This window comes from Equus caballus, chromosome 23 (assembly GCF_041296265.1).
Source record: "Equus caballus isolate H_3958 breed thoroughbred chromosome 23, TB-T2T, whole genome shotgun sequence".
NCBI lineage: Eukaryota > Metazoa > Chordata > Mammalia > Perissodactyla > Equidae > Equus > Equus caballus.
This window is the reverse complement of record NC_091706.1, coordinates 27647981-27658376: the sequence shown is the minus strand read 5'-3', so window position 1 is coordinate 27658376 and position 10396 is coordinate 27647981.

Here is a 10396-nt window from a genome sequence, read left to right as displayed (position 1 = left end):
CAGGTGGTGCCAGGTCTGTGCTGACAAAATTCTCAGGAAGCTCATGGAAATACATAAATTCACAATCAACTTGATTTAAGTTACTAGGTGGCCAAAAATTTACTTCTTGCTTGTGGATATTCCAATAGGCAACATGGAAGACCCAATCAAAGAGTCTACCTTTCAACTTGTTCATAAATGTTCATAATTATCATTAACATTTGGGGGCTTACTCTTTGCTAGGTACTGAGTTGTTAACGCCGCATGCATTATTTATCATTCTTCATTCTTACACAACTCTGAGATGGATGCTATCATTATCTTCATTTACAAGAATGGAAAAAGATTTAGACAGCTCCTGTTTCACACAGTGACTAAGTGGTAGAGTCTGGTGTTTAATCCGGGCAGTCCAACCCCACAGCCCATCCCTCTTAATCATTATGCCACTGACCATTCATTAAAGGAAAAAGAATTAATTGTCATTGGAAATTTTACAGATCATAATTATGCTAGTGCTCTATTCATCACTACCAACTAAGCAACCATGTCATCTTCTCGAAGAGCTTCTCCGCATTTTCTAAAATGTCTCACTCTTGCCGTAGGCATAAACACTGGGGAGTGGGAGGTGCGAGCAGAAAGAAGGGAGTCTTCTCACCACAGGAGAACTGATTAATTTGCCATTAACAAAAGCTAAAAGGTCCCTTACTAAAACTTTTGCTTGGGGGCCTAGAATTAAAACTTAGTCACTGAATCCTCTCTCTTTTTTGGGGAAGAAGATCCATCACTAGACAAACACGGAACTTTCTAGGTCTCAAGTTTCTTCGCCACAGCTTAACTGAGACAGTCCCTTGACGTGGAGTTTCAGTGTGGGGCCCCTGCGGGCCATCTGTATGCGCCTTTTGAGCTGATTCTCAAAACCTGATCTACTACTTTTTCTACTGTGTATTATGAAGAAAGTTAAACATACAGAGAAGATGAAAATGTTTTTAAAAAATAATACAATGAACAGCCATAGACCCGTCACCCGGATTCACTCACATATACCTACTATCTAGATGTTAACATAGTTTGGTATATTTGAATATATCTATTTATTTATCACGGTCTTTCATTACTAAATACTACAATGTACATCTTCTAAGAATAAGAACATTCCGGGGTCAACCCCGTGGTGTAGTGGTTAAGTTCGCGCACTCTGCTTCAGCAGCCAAGGGTTTCGCCGGATTGAATCCTGGGCACGGACATGGCACCACTCATCAAGCCATGCTGAGGCGGCATCCCACATGCCACAACTGGAAGGACCCACAACTAAAAATACACAACTATGTACTGGGGGGCTTTGGGGAGAAAAAAGAAAAATAAAAAAATTAAAGAAAGGAGCATTCCCTTACATAATCACATAACATTAACACATCTAAGAAAATTAACAATATTGCCCTAATATCATATAATACCCACTCCAAATTCAAATTTCCCCATTTAATCCAAAATTGTTCTTTATGGCTGATTTTTTAAGCCACTATTAAGACAATGTGCATGCATTGCATTTGGCTGTCGCATCACTTTATTATTTCTTGTTCTAGAAGAATCTTCCCCATCTTTCTTTTTTTTTTAATGACACCAAAATTTTGAAGATACCAACAAGTTTTTGCATAATGTTCCACATTCTGTATGTGTCTGATTGTTTACTCTTGGAGTCATTTAACTTGTTCCTTCAGCTCTCACATTTCTTGCAGAGTGGAAATTTAAGGGCTCGAATAGATTTTTGGCAGGAATACTTCGCAGGTAAAATTTTCATGCTTGGAGGACATGCTGTCAGGTGTGTCATTCTTTCTGAGCTATGTTTAACCATTGCTTATAGTGGCAACAATGAGATCTAGACTTCATACAGACATTACTTTCTCTTTGAAATTAGCAAGAAATCTGTGAGACTATACTTTATATCATTCAAGCATCCTGTTCCACTGCATCTTTTCACTTAGTGGATTTATAATCCACTGATGATCCTTCCATTTACCATTCCATCTTCACTGATTGGTTTTCATTCTGCTGTGAAGAGCTCAAAATAATTATTTTTCTCTGTGTAGTTATGACACCAATTTAGTTGGTTCATGTGTTTTCAATTTTGTGGTTTGGTTTCAATTTTAAAGTTTTTCTTTTTAATTGATTTTACTTTTTTATATAAAAAACACTTATAGAGTTCAAAGTTTAAAATATATCAAAAAGTAAATTCCCAAAAGAATTGAAAGCAAGGACCGAAACAGATATTTGCATACCCATGTTCATAGCACCATTATTCACAGTAGCCAAACAGTGGAAGCAACTCAAGTGCCCATTAATGATTAAATGGAGAAACAAAATGTGATAATACACACAATAGAATATTATTCAGCCTTAAAGAAGGAAATTCTGACATAGTTATAACATAGATGAACTTTGGGGACATTCTAATAAGTGAAATAAGCCAGTCGCAAAAAGACAAATACTGTCTGATTCCACTTATATGAAATACCTAAAGTAGAAAATTCATAGAAAGAGAAAGTAGAATGATAGCTGTCAGGGGTTGGGGGAAGCATAGAATGAGAAATTGCTTAATGGATACAGTTTCAGTTTTTCAAGAAGAAAAGAATTTTGGAGATTGAATGCATAACAATGTAACTAGTAAACACTACTACTTGAACTGCACACTTAAAAATGGTTAAAATGGTGATTTTAATGTTATGTGTATTTTACCAAAATTTAAAATTTTTAAATTTGAATCAAAAGTATATGAAAAAGAATCCAGGACAAGATGGCTTCGCTGGTGAATTCCACCAAACGTTTAAAGAATTAACACCAATCCTTCTCAAATTGTTCCAAAAAAATTGAAGAGGAGGGAACCCTGCTAAACTCGTTTTCCAAGACCAGCATTACCGTTATACCAAAGCCAGACAAGGACACCACAAGAGAAGAAAATTATAGGCCAATATCCCTGATGAACACAGATGCAAAATTCCTCAACAAATACTAGCAAACTGAATTCAACAATACATTAAAAGTATCGTATACCATGCTTAAGTGGGATTTTTCCCTGTGATGCAAAGATTATTCAACATATGCAAATCAATAAATGTGATACACCACATTAACACAATGAAGAATAAAAATCATATGATCATCTCAAGAGATGAAGAAAAAGCATTTGACAAAATTCAACATCTGTTCATGATAAAAACTCTCAACAAACAAGGTGTAGAAGGAAAGTATCTCAACAGAGCAGAGGCCACATAAGACAAACCTACAAATAACATCATACTCAATGGTGAAAGCTGAAAGCTTTTCCTCTAAGATCAGAAATAAGATAAGGATGCCCACTCTCGCCAATTCTATTCAACATAGTACTGGAAGTTCTAGCCAGAGCAATCAGGCAAGAAATATAAATAAAAGCCATCCAAACCAGAAAGGAAAAAGTAAAATTGTTCCTGTTCACAGGTGACATGATATTATATATAGAAAACCCTAAAGATGCCAACAAAACATTATTAGAACTAATAAACAAAGATACTGTTGCAGGATACAAAATCAACATACAAAAATTAATTGCATTTCTATACAGTAACAATGAACTATTTGAAAAAGAAAGTAAGGAAGCAATTCCATTTACAACAGCATCAAAAAGAGTAAAACACTTAAAAGTAAATTTAACCAAGGAGGTGAAAGATCTGTACAGAGAAAACTACAAAACACTGATGAAAGGAATTAAAGAGGATAGAAATAAATGGAAAGACATTCCAGGCTTATGGATTGGAAATATTAATATTGTTAAAAGGTCCACAAGACCAAAAGCGATCTTTAGATTCAGTGTAATCTCTACCAAACTCCAACAGCATTTTTCACAGAAATAGAAAAGACGATCCTGAAAATTGTATGCAACCAAAAAAGACTCCAAATAGCCAAAACAATCCTGAGCAAGTAGAACAAAACTGGAGGCATCACACTTCCTGATTTCAAATTAGATTACAAAGCTATAGTAATCAAAGCAGAATGGTACTGGCATAAAAAGAGATACATAGACCAATGGAACAGAATAGAGAACCCAGAATTAAATCTACACATATATGGGTCAATAGATTTTCAACAAAGGAGCCAAAAAAATACAATGGGGAAAGGATAGCCTCTTCAATAAATGCTGCTGAAAAAACTGGACAGCCACACGCAAAAGAACGAAACCAGACCCTTATCTTATATAATACATAAAAATCAACTCAAAATGGATTAAAGACTTGAATGTAAGACCTAAAACCATAAAACTCCTAGAAGAAAACATAGGGAAAAAGTTCCTTGACATTGACCTTGGTAATGATTTTTTTGGATATGACACCAAAAGCACAGGCAAGAAAAGAAAACATAAACAAGCGAGACTACATCAAACTAAAAGCTTCTGCACAGCAAAGGAAACCATCAACAAAATGAAAAGGCTACCTACGGAATAGGAGAAGATATCTGCAAACCATATATCTGATAAGGGGCTAATATCCAAAATATACAAAGAACTCATACAACAGCAAAAAAAAAAAAAGCAAAGGATCTGAATAGGTATTTCTCCAAAGAAAACATGCAAATGGCCAAGAAGTGTATGAAAAGATGCTCAACATCATTAATCATCAGGGAAATGCAAATTAAAACTACAATGAGATATCATCTGTTAAGATGACTATTATAATAATAACATTATTATATAATTATTTAAATTTAATTATTTATAATCATTATATAATATTATGGAGTATGCTTAAAGTGGGCTTTCAGCTTCTGATAGGTTGACAACTTGAAAAATGAGAGTATGAAAGCTGTATAACCAGCAATCCAGGGTATGGAGATCATGTTAAACAATCAAACAGTCACTCTCACTGAGACTTGCTCCAGGACCTGCACTGATGGAAGAACATTTCCAGCAACCCTCATCACCACCAAAAAAGATTCAGGAGAGCCACCCAGAGCTCCTGTGTTCCAAGGACCTTCAAAGGCCTCTTGAAGAATTAGAGTTACTCCCTCCCTCAATGTGCTGGAAATTACCTAACAAGGCCTCCAGAAACTCAGCAGGAAATGAAAACCTCTGCCTTTAATCTTGCAGGAATTTACAGAGTAGCAACAATGTCTCAAACTGGGCTGGAAGAATGTGCCCCGATGGAAGACTCTATGAGGACTGGGAAGGCGGAAAGCTCTCCTGTAAATCACTCTGGTTCAAGTGCCTACATTTCAGGGCTGTTCCAATTATTTAGGAAATACAGAAAAGTCATGATGCGTCTTCTGTTGTTCCCACTGATTAGTGAAGATGAAGCACCAAGTCCAGAAGAATTACTGTGAGGGTGTGTATGCTGGTGTACGAGTCGTCTGGGAAAGGATGCCTGACCTATGGTTGCTGTTTCGCAACAGGACATGCAGACAAACGTCACATCCCATGGGTTCCCAACAGAACTGTTTACGAAGGCTGAGCATTTACCTGAGGCCATGAGATACTCAAAGCTCAAGATGGAGTGAGTCACACATTATACCAGCCCGGGAGGGTTTTTGAGGCAAAGGGATAAAAATTATACAGGTCTGGCTGTAACTTGGAAGATCAGTCCAAAACAGAAAGGATTTTGAAGACGTAAGCAGGAAATCTGTGAATATTGACACTGAGCAAAAGGGCAAGTTTCTTGACTGAGTATTTCTTAGAGACGTGTCTATTTCACCGGTTTCTAATATGTGGCTTACACTCTAAAAGCTCACTGTAGACCATTTTTGTAACTTGTTTGCAAAGAATTTTCAAGTTTTGAATATACTACTTTCTTAAATGCCTTTGGAAGTGGAAATCAGGAGGCTGACACATTTTCTTCAACAGAATAAATAAATGATTGACCCATATCACATTTAACCAAATAACTTTTAAGGTAAATATAGAAACATAAAATTGAGGGAGTGTGTAAAGAGGTAAAACTGAGCCTGGTGAAAGTCATCCGGGGCTGCTCAGACTTGAAAGCCATCGGGCTCCTTAAGTTTCCTTCTTAGAATCTGACTTTTCTAGAAAAGGGTGAGATCCACATGGACCAGCATATAGCAAAGACCTACACGTTGGGTAAACTAGGAGGTTTAATTTTTCTGTTAAACTTGGATAAATACGAGGAGATTAAAGACCTCTTCAACTGTTAGGCAGAGCCATTGTTCAGAATGCCATCCGTTTGCTGGCTTCTTCCTTTGGAGATGTGCCAATCACAGTACACAGAGAGCAATAATAAAGACTCTAGGAGATTCCCAACCAAGGAGGCTGGGAATACAGAGAGTAACTAAGAGTTTTCCATGGTTGTTGCACCTAAATGACGAAATTTGTCAGACACATTATAATACCTACTACCTCCCTCCCCAAAATAAAAAAATGTATTTTGTTCTATTTTTTGGTTCAAGTGTGCATGAGTCTACAAAGCATGAAAAAAGGAGAAAGTGAGAAGGGAAGCCAATACAGCAATTCTGTCCAAAGGCTGTGTTTATATTCCATGCTTACTAGGTTTGGTGCTAAGAAAGAGTTTTCTAACAGTCACTCTGTGTTATAAACTAGCCGAGCACTTCATTTTGGCCCTTGGGAGATTAACCAGCCACTTGAATGCTGATTTAGTGCTTAAAGGACTAAAGACTTTAAAAGTCAGGGGGCTGTAGCTTGCAGAGTTTTGAAAATAAATCTTGCAGGCTGCAATGCCAGGCAGTGCAGCTGCATATATTTTTAAAGGGCCAAGGTTTGTATTCACCTCAAACAATTTCCGTGAATTCCTAAGTAAGATAATGTCCTCAAACTATAGTATAATTTCTTTCTGTAAAGTTTCACCTGCGAAGAAACTATTTATTGGAACATTTTTGAGGCTAGCACTTTAATGTGAATACATATGCACCACAGCCTGTTGGCGCAGTAGACACAAATACCATAGTTTGTTATGGGGCAAAAAATTTGATTAACAAATGACATTAAAGGAAATATTTGTTCATGGTGCTAAAGTTAAAGATCACTCTCCTTTCACCCAAGAAAAATTTTTGTTCTAGCCTGTGTTGATAGTAAGGGAAACCAAGTTAAAGTCTCATTAAAGAACCATCCCAACATCACGTGGGCTTAAAAGACAGTCTTAACATATTAATTTGCAGAACAAAGCCAGCCCAAGCCTACAACAATCCATTAGCACATTTGGCAATGCAAGGCTTTAACACCCAGTTATTCTTACAACCTCAGGAAGCCAGGGCCTTCTTGCAGCCTTTCTCCATCCTTACCCCGCCCCCAACCCCTTTGCACCTGGACTCTGGTTTTTGTGTGTGTGTTATGAAGAGGGTTATTTTGCCACGGAGAGAGGAGGACTTTCATGACTTCAAACATGGACATTAGATCAAGTTTTTATCTTCTCCCATAATCCTGTCTTTGATGTCACCAGACTGAAACCTCTCAGAATAGAAAGGAGGAGATGTGAAAAGAAGGCTAGTTAATTTATATGTTTAAGTGCTGCTGCCCTAATTCGCCTGGGTAGCATTTTCATTGTCTTCTGCTTTGCATCCTAAAGGCAGGCTTACACTAGGCAATTATGAATGGCCCCTCTGAACAAATAATTGAAATTCACAAGTTGTGGGGTATGGTTAAACAATGTCTGGGTTGGAGGTGTGAGGTCATACATATTCCTTTGGGTATTATTAAAGTTACAGGCACTCTCCTCACAGAATGTGTATTTGTCTTACATTAGCTTTAATGGCAACTAATCAGGTAAGCTACATGTGCTTTTAAAGACTAAACAATCTTGGGGACTCACTCTTTAGAAAGCAAGCAGGGATCTGTGGCTCCTTTACTCTGTGAAAACAGCAAATTCTCCAGGAAACATAGGGTTCCAACATGGCTATCCAATTTCAAAATAGGAATGAATATAAAATGGATTTAATTTCTGGAAAAAAAATCTTTTGAGAGTAACAAAAAATGGTGACCTACGGAAATTCTAAGAGTTCTGCAATTTTAAGAGTTCATCCTTTCTCTTCCCCACTGTAGTGTCATCTACACAGGAGGCTCGGGGTGAATGTTCCAAGATGAGTATATTTGCACATATGCATTCACACTCACACACCCTTAGCTAACTAATTACAGATTAATTACTCCAAGCCAGATTCTGCCCTCTGCTGTGTATGTCCAAATTGCTTAATACAGTGGCATGTTCTCCAAGGAAAATGTTGGTGCTGGCTTATAAAACATAATCAGATCTTGCATTATCACGAGTATTTGTTCTAAAGCAGAATTCAGCATGAGGCAGCACAAGTAGTGGTCTTAGTATGGGCCCTGTTCAGTGAATTTTTAAAAGAATCTCTTAAAAAGGTAAGGAGACTCTCATTTCTGAGGCCGTCTTACTACTCAGAGCTCCAAATTAATGGCCCCTAGTGCATCCTAGTGAAAAAGTCAATGTACCTCAACAGAGCTGTAGTAATAATAATAAAAAAAAAAATTGGCAAAGAATCTTGCCCCTCCTCCTTGTTTCCTAGTATCTATGAGCTACTGTGTGGAGTGAAAAGAAAGAATAAGCAAATTGGAAAGTATATAATGATAGCGTCCCCTGATGAAAATGGTGAGTCAAATTTCCTGGAGAACTGCAAACTCCACCAACTACATCTGTGAAACACTCGCAAACTTTTTCTACAAAGTACAAGGAGATTTGTTGTATATTCCCAAAAAGATTTCTTGGAATTAAATTTTAGAACAACGAAAGAAGAGACTGTTCCCTCTCTCCAGAACCTTAAGTAATAGTGTGATCTTCTCATTTGAAATTCTGTTTCCTCTTCTTTCTTGCAAGAAGTGTTTGAATTGTCAAGGAAATCTCAGAACCTAATTGAGGATTGGACTGGTAGGAATTTAAGGCCATGTGTACAGATGTATGTATACAGGTAAGCAAAAGTAAACAGATGCAGAAACAGATGTTCATTGCAGCATTGTTTACAACCATAAATGGGAAATCTTGTAAATGCCCCTTAATAGGGACTGGTTAAATAAATATGGTACTTGTGTGAAATGGATGGGGCCATTAAACATAATGAGATTCAGAGATGATTTAAGAACTTTAATGCCTTAAGCATTGAAAATATTATGGTGTTCCCCCAATACGTAATTCCAATCTAAAATAACTTGAAGCATGAAACGCAAAGCTCCTTGCATGCTAAAGTCAAAATAGCTTCTCTCTAGATTTTTTAGATTCTGAAAATATCTTGCAACCCAGTTTGTACAAATTTCTTAAAGTTAGTTTCTTCTTCCTTCCTTCCTTTCTTTCTGCCCCTGCTTTGCCAGTGCCCCAAGCTATGCAGCTCTCAACAGATATTTGTAGAAATGCTGTGCAAGATATATTGTTAAGTTAACAAAAAGGGTAGGATATCATGTATAGTGTGATAATATTTGTCTAAAAATAATAGTTGTTAAGTGCCTAGAAATGTTGTCAGTGCCATCAAGTTGATTCCAGCTCCTAGTGACCCCGTGTACAGCACAATGCTAATCATAAGGTTTTCATGGCCAATTTTCAGAAATGAGTGGCCAAGTCTTTCTTCCTAATCTGTCTTAGACTGAAGCCCTGCTGAAACCCGTACAACATGGATGACCTTGCTGGGTATTTGAAATACTGGTGGCATACTGGTGGCATAGCTTTCAGCATCACAGCAACACCACAGTATGACAATCGACAGATGGGTGGTGTGGTTCCCTGACTGGGAAAGGAACTTGGCCCACGGTGATGAGAGCACTGAATCTTAACCACTAGACCACCAGGGGTGGCTCTATTTATAGAGATACCTAGAAGGAAGGGGTAACAGTGGTTAAGACTAAGAAGTGAGATGGGACTCGAGGCAGCATGAGGAAAAGAGATATTCTCATTTTTCAGTTACGCCCTTTCATACTGGTTTAAAATGTGTTTTTATCATAAGAATGTATTTCTTTAATAACTTAAAGAAAAATTAAAAGATTAGAGAATTGGGTAAAAGGAAGTTAACTGGGAGTGTAAAATGACAAAAATCCCATTGGTGTGGATATAGCTGCCCAGATGAAGCCCCTACACTTGGGGCTTTTTAGAACCCAATACTCCAGCCACCTGAATATAAACAAAAATCATGAAGTGAATTGTTCCAACTTCAGCAGACAGAACCCATTTACACTGAGACAAAAGACGGGCTTTCCATTCTCAATGCCATCTGGGTTTGGTTCCACGAGGCAAAAGATTCTACGACCCTCAATGTTTCTGGTTCAATAGAAAGAACTAGTATTTGAAAAACAAAAAAGCAGAGCCGAAAAGAACAGTGGCTAAGAGTGGGACTATGTCAGAGAGCCTAGGTCTGAACTTTGCCCTCAATACTTACTGACTTTGTGACCTCAATAGTTACTAACTTAATGTCTCTGTTCTTCAGTGCC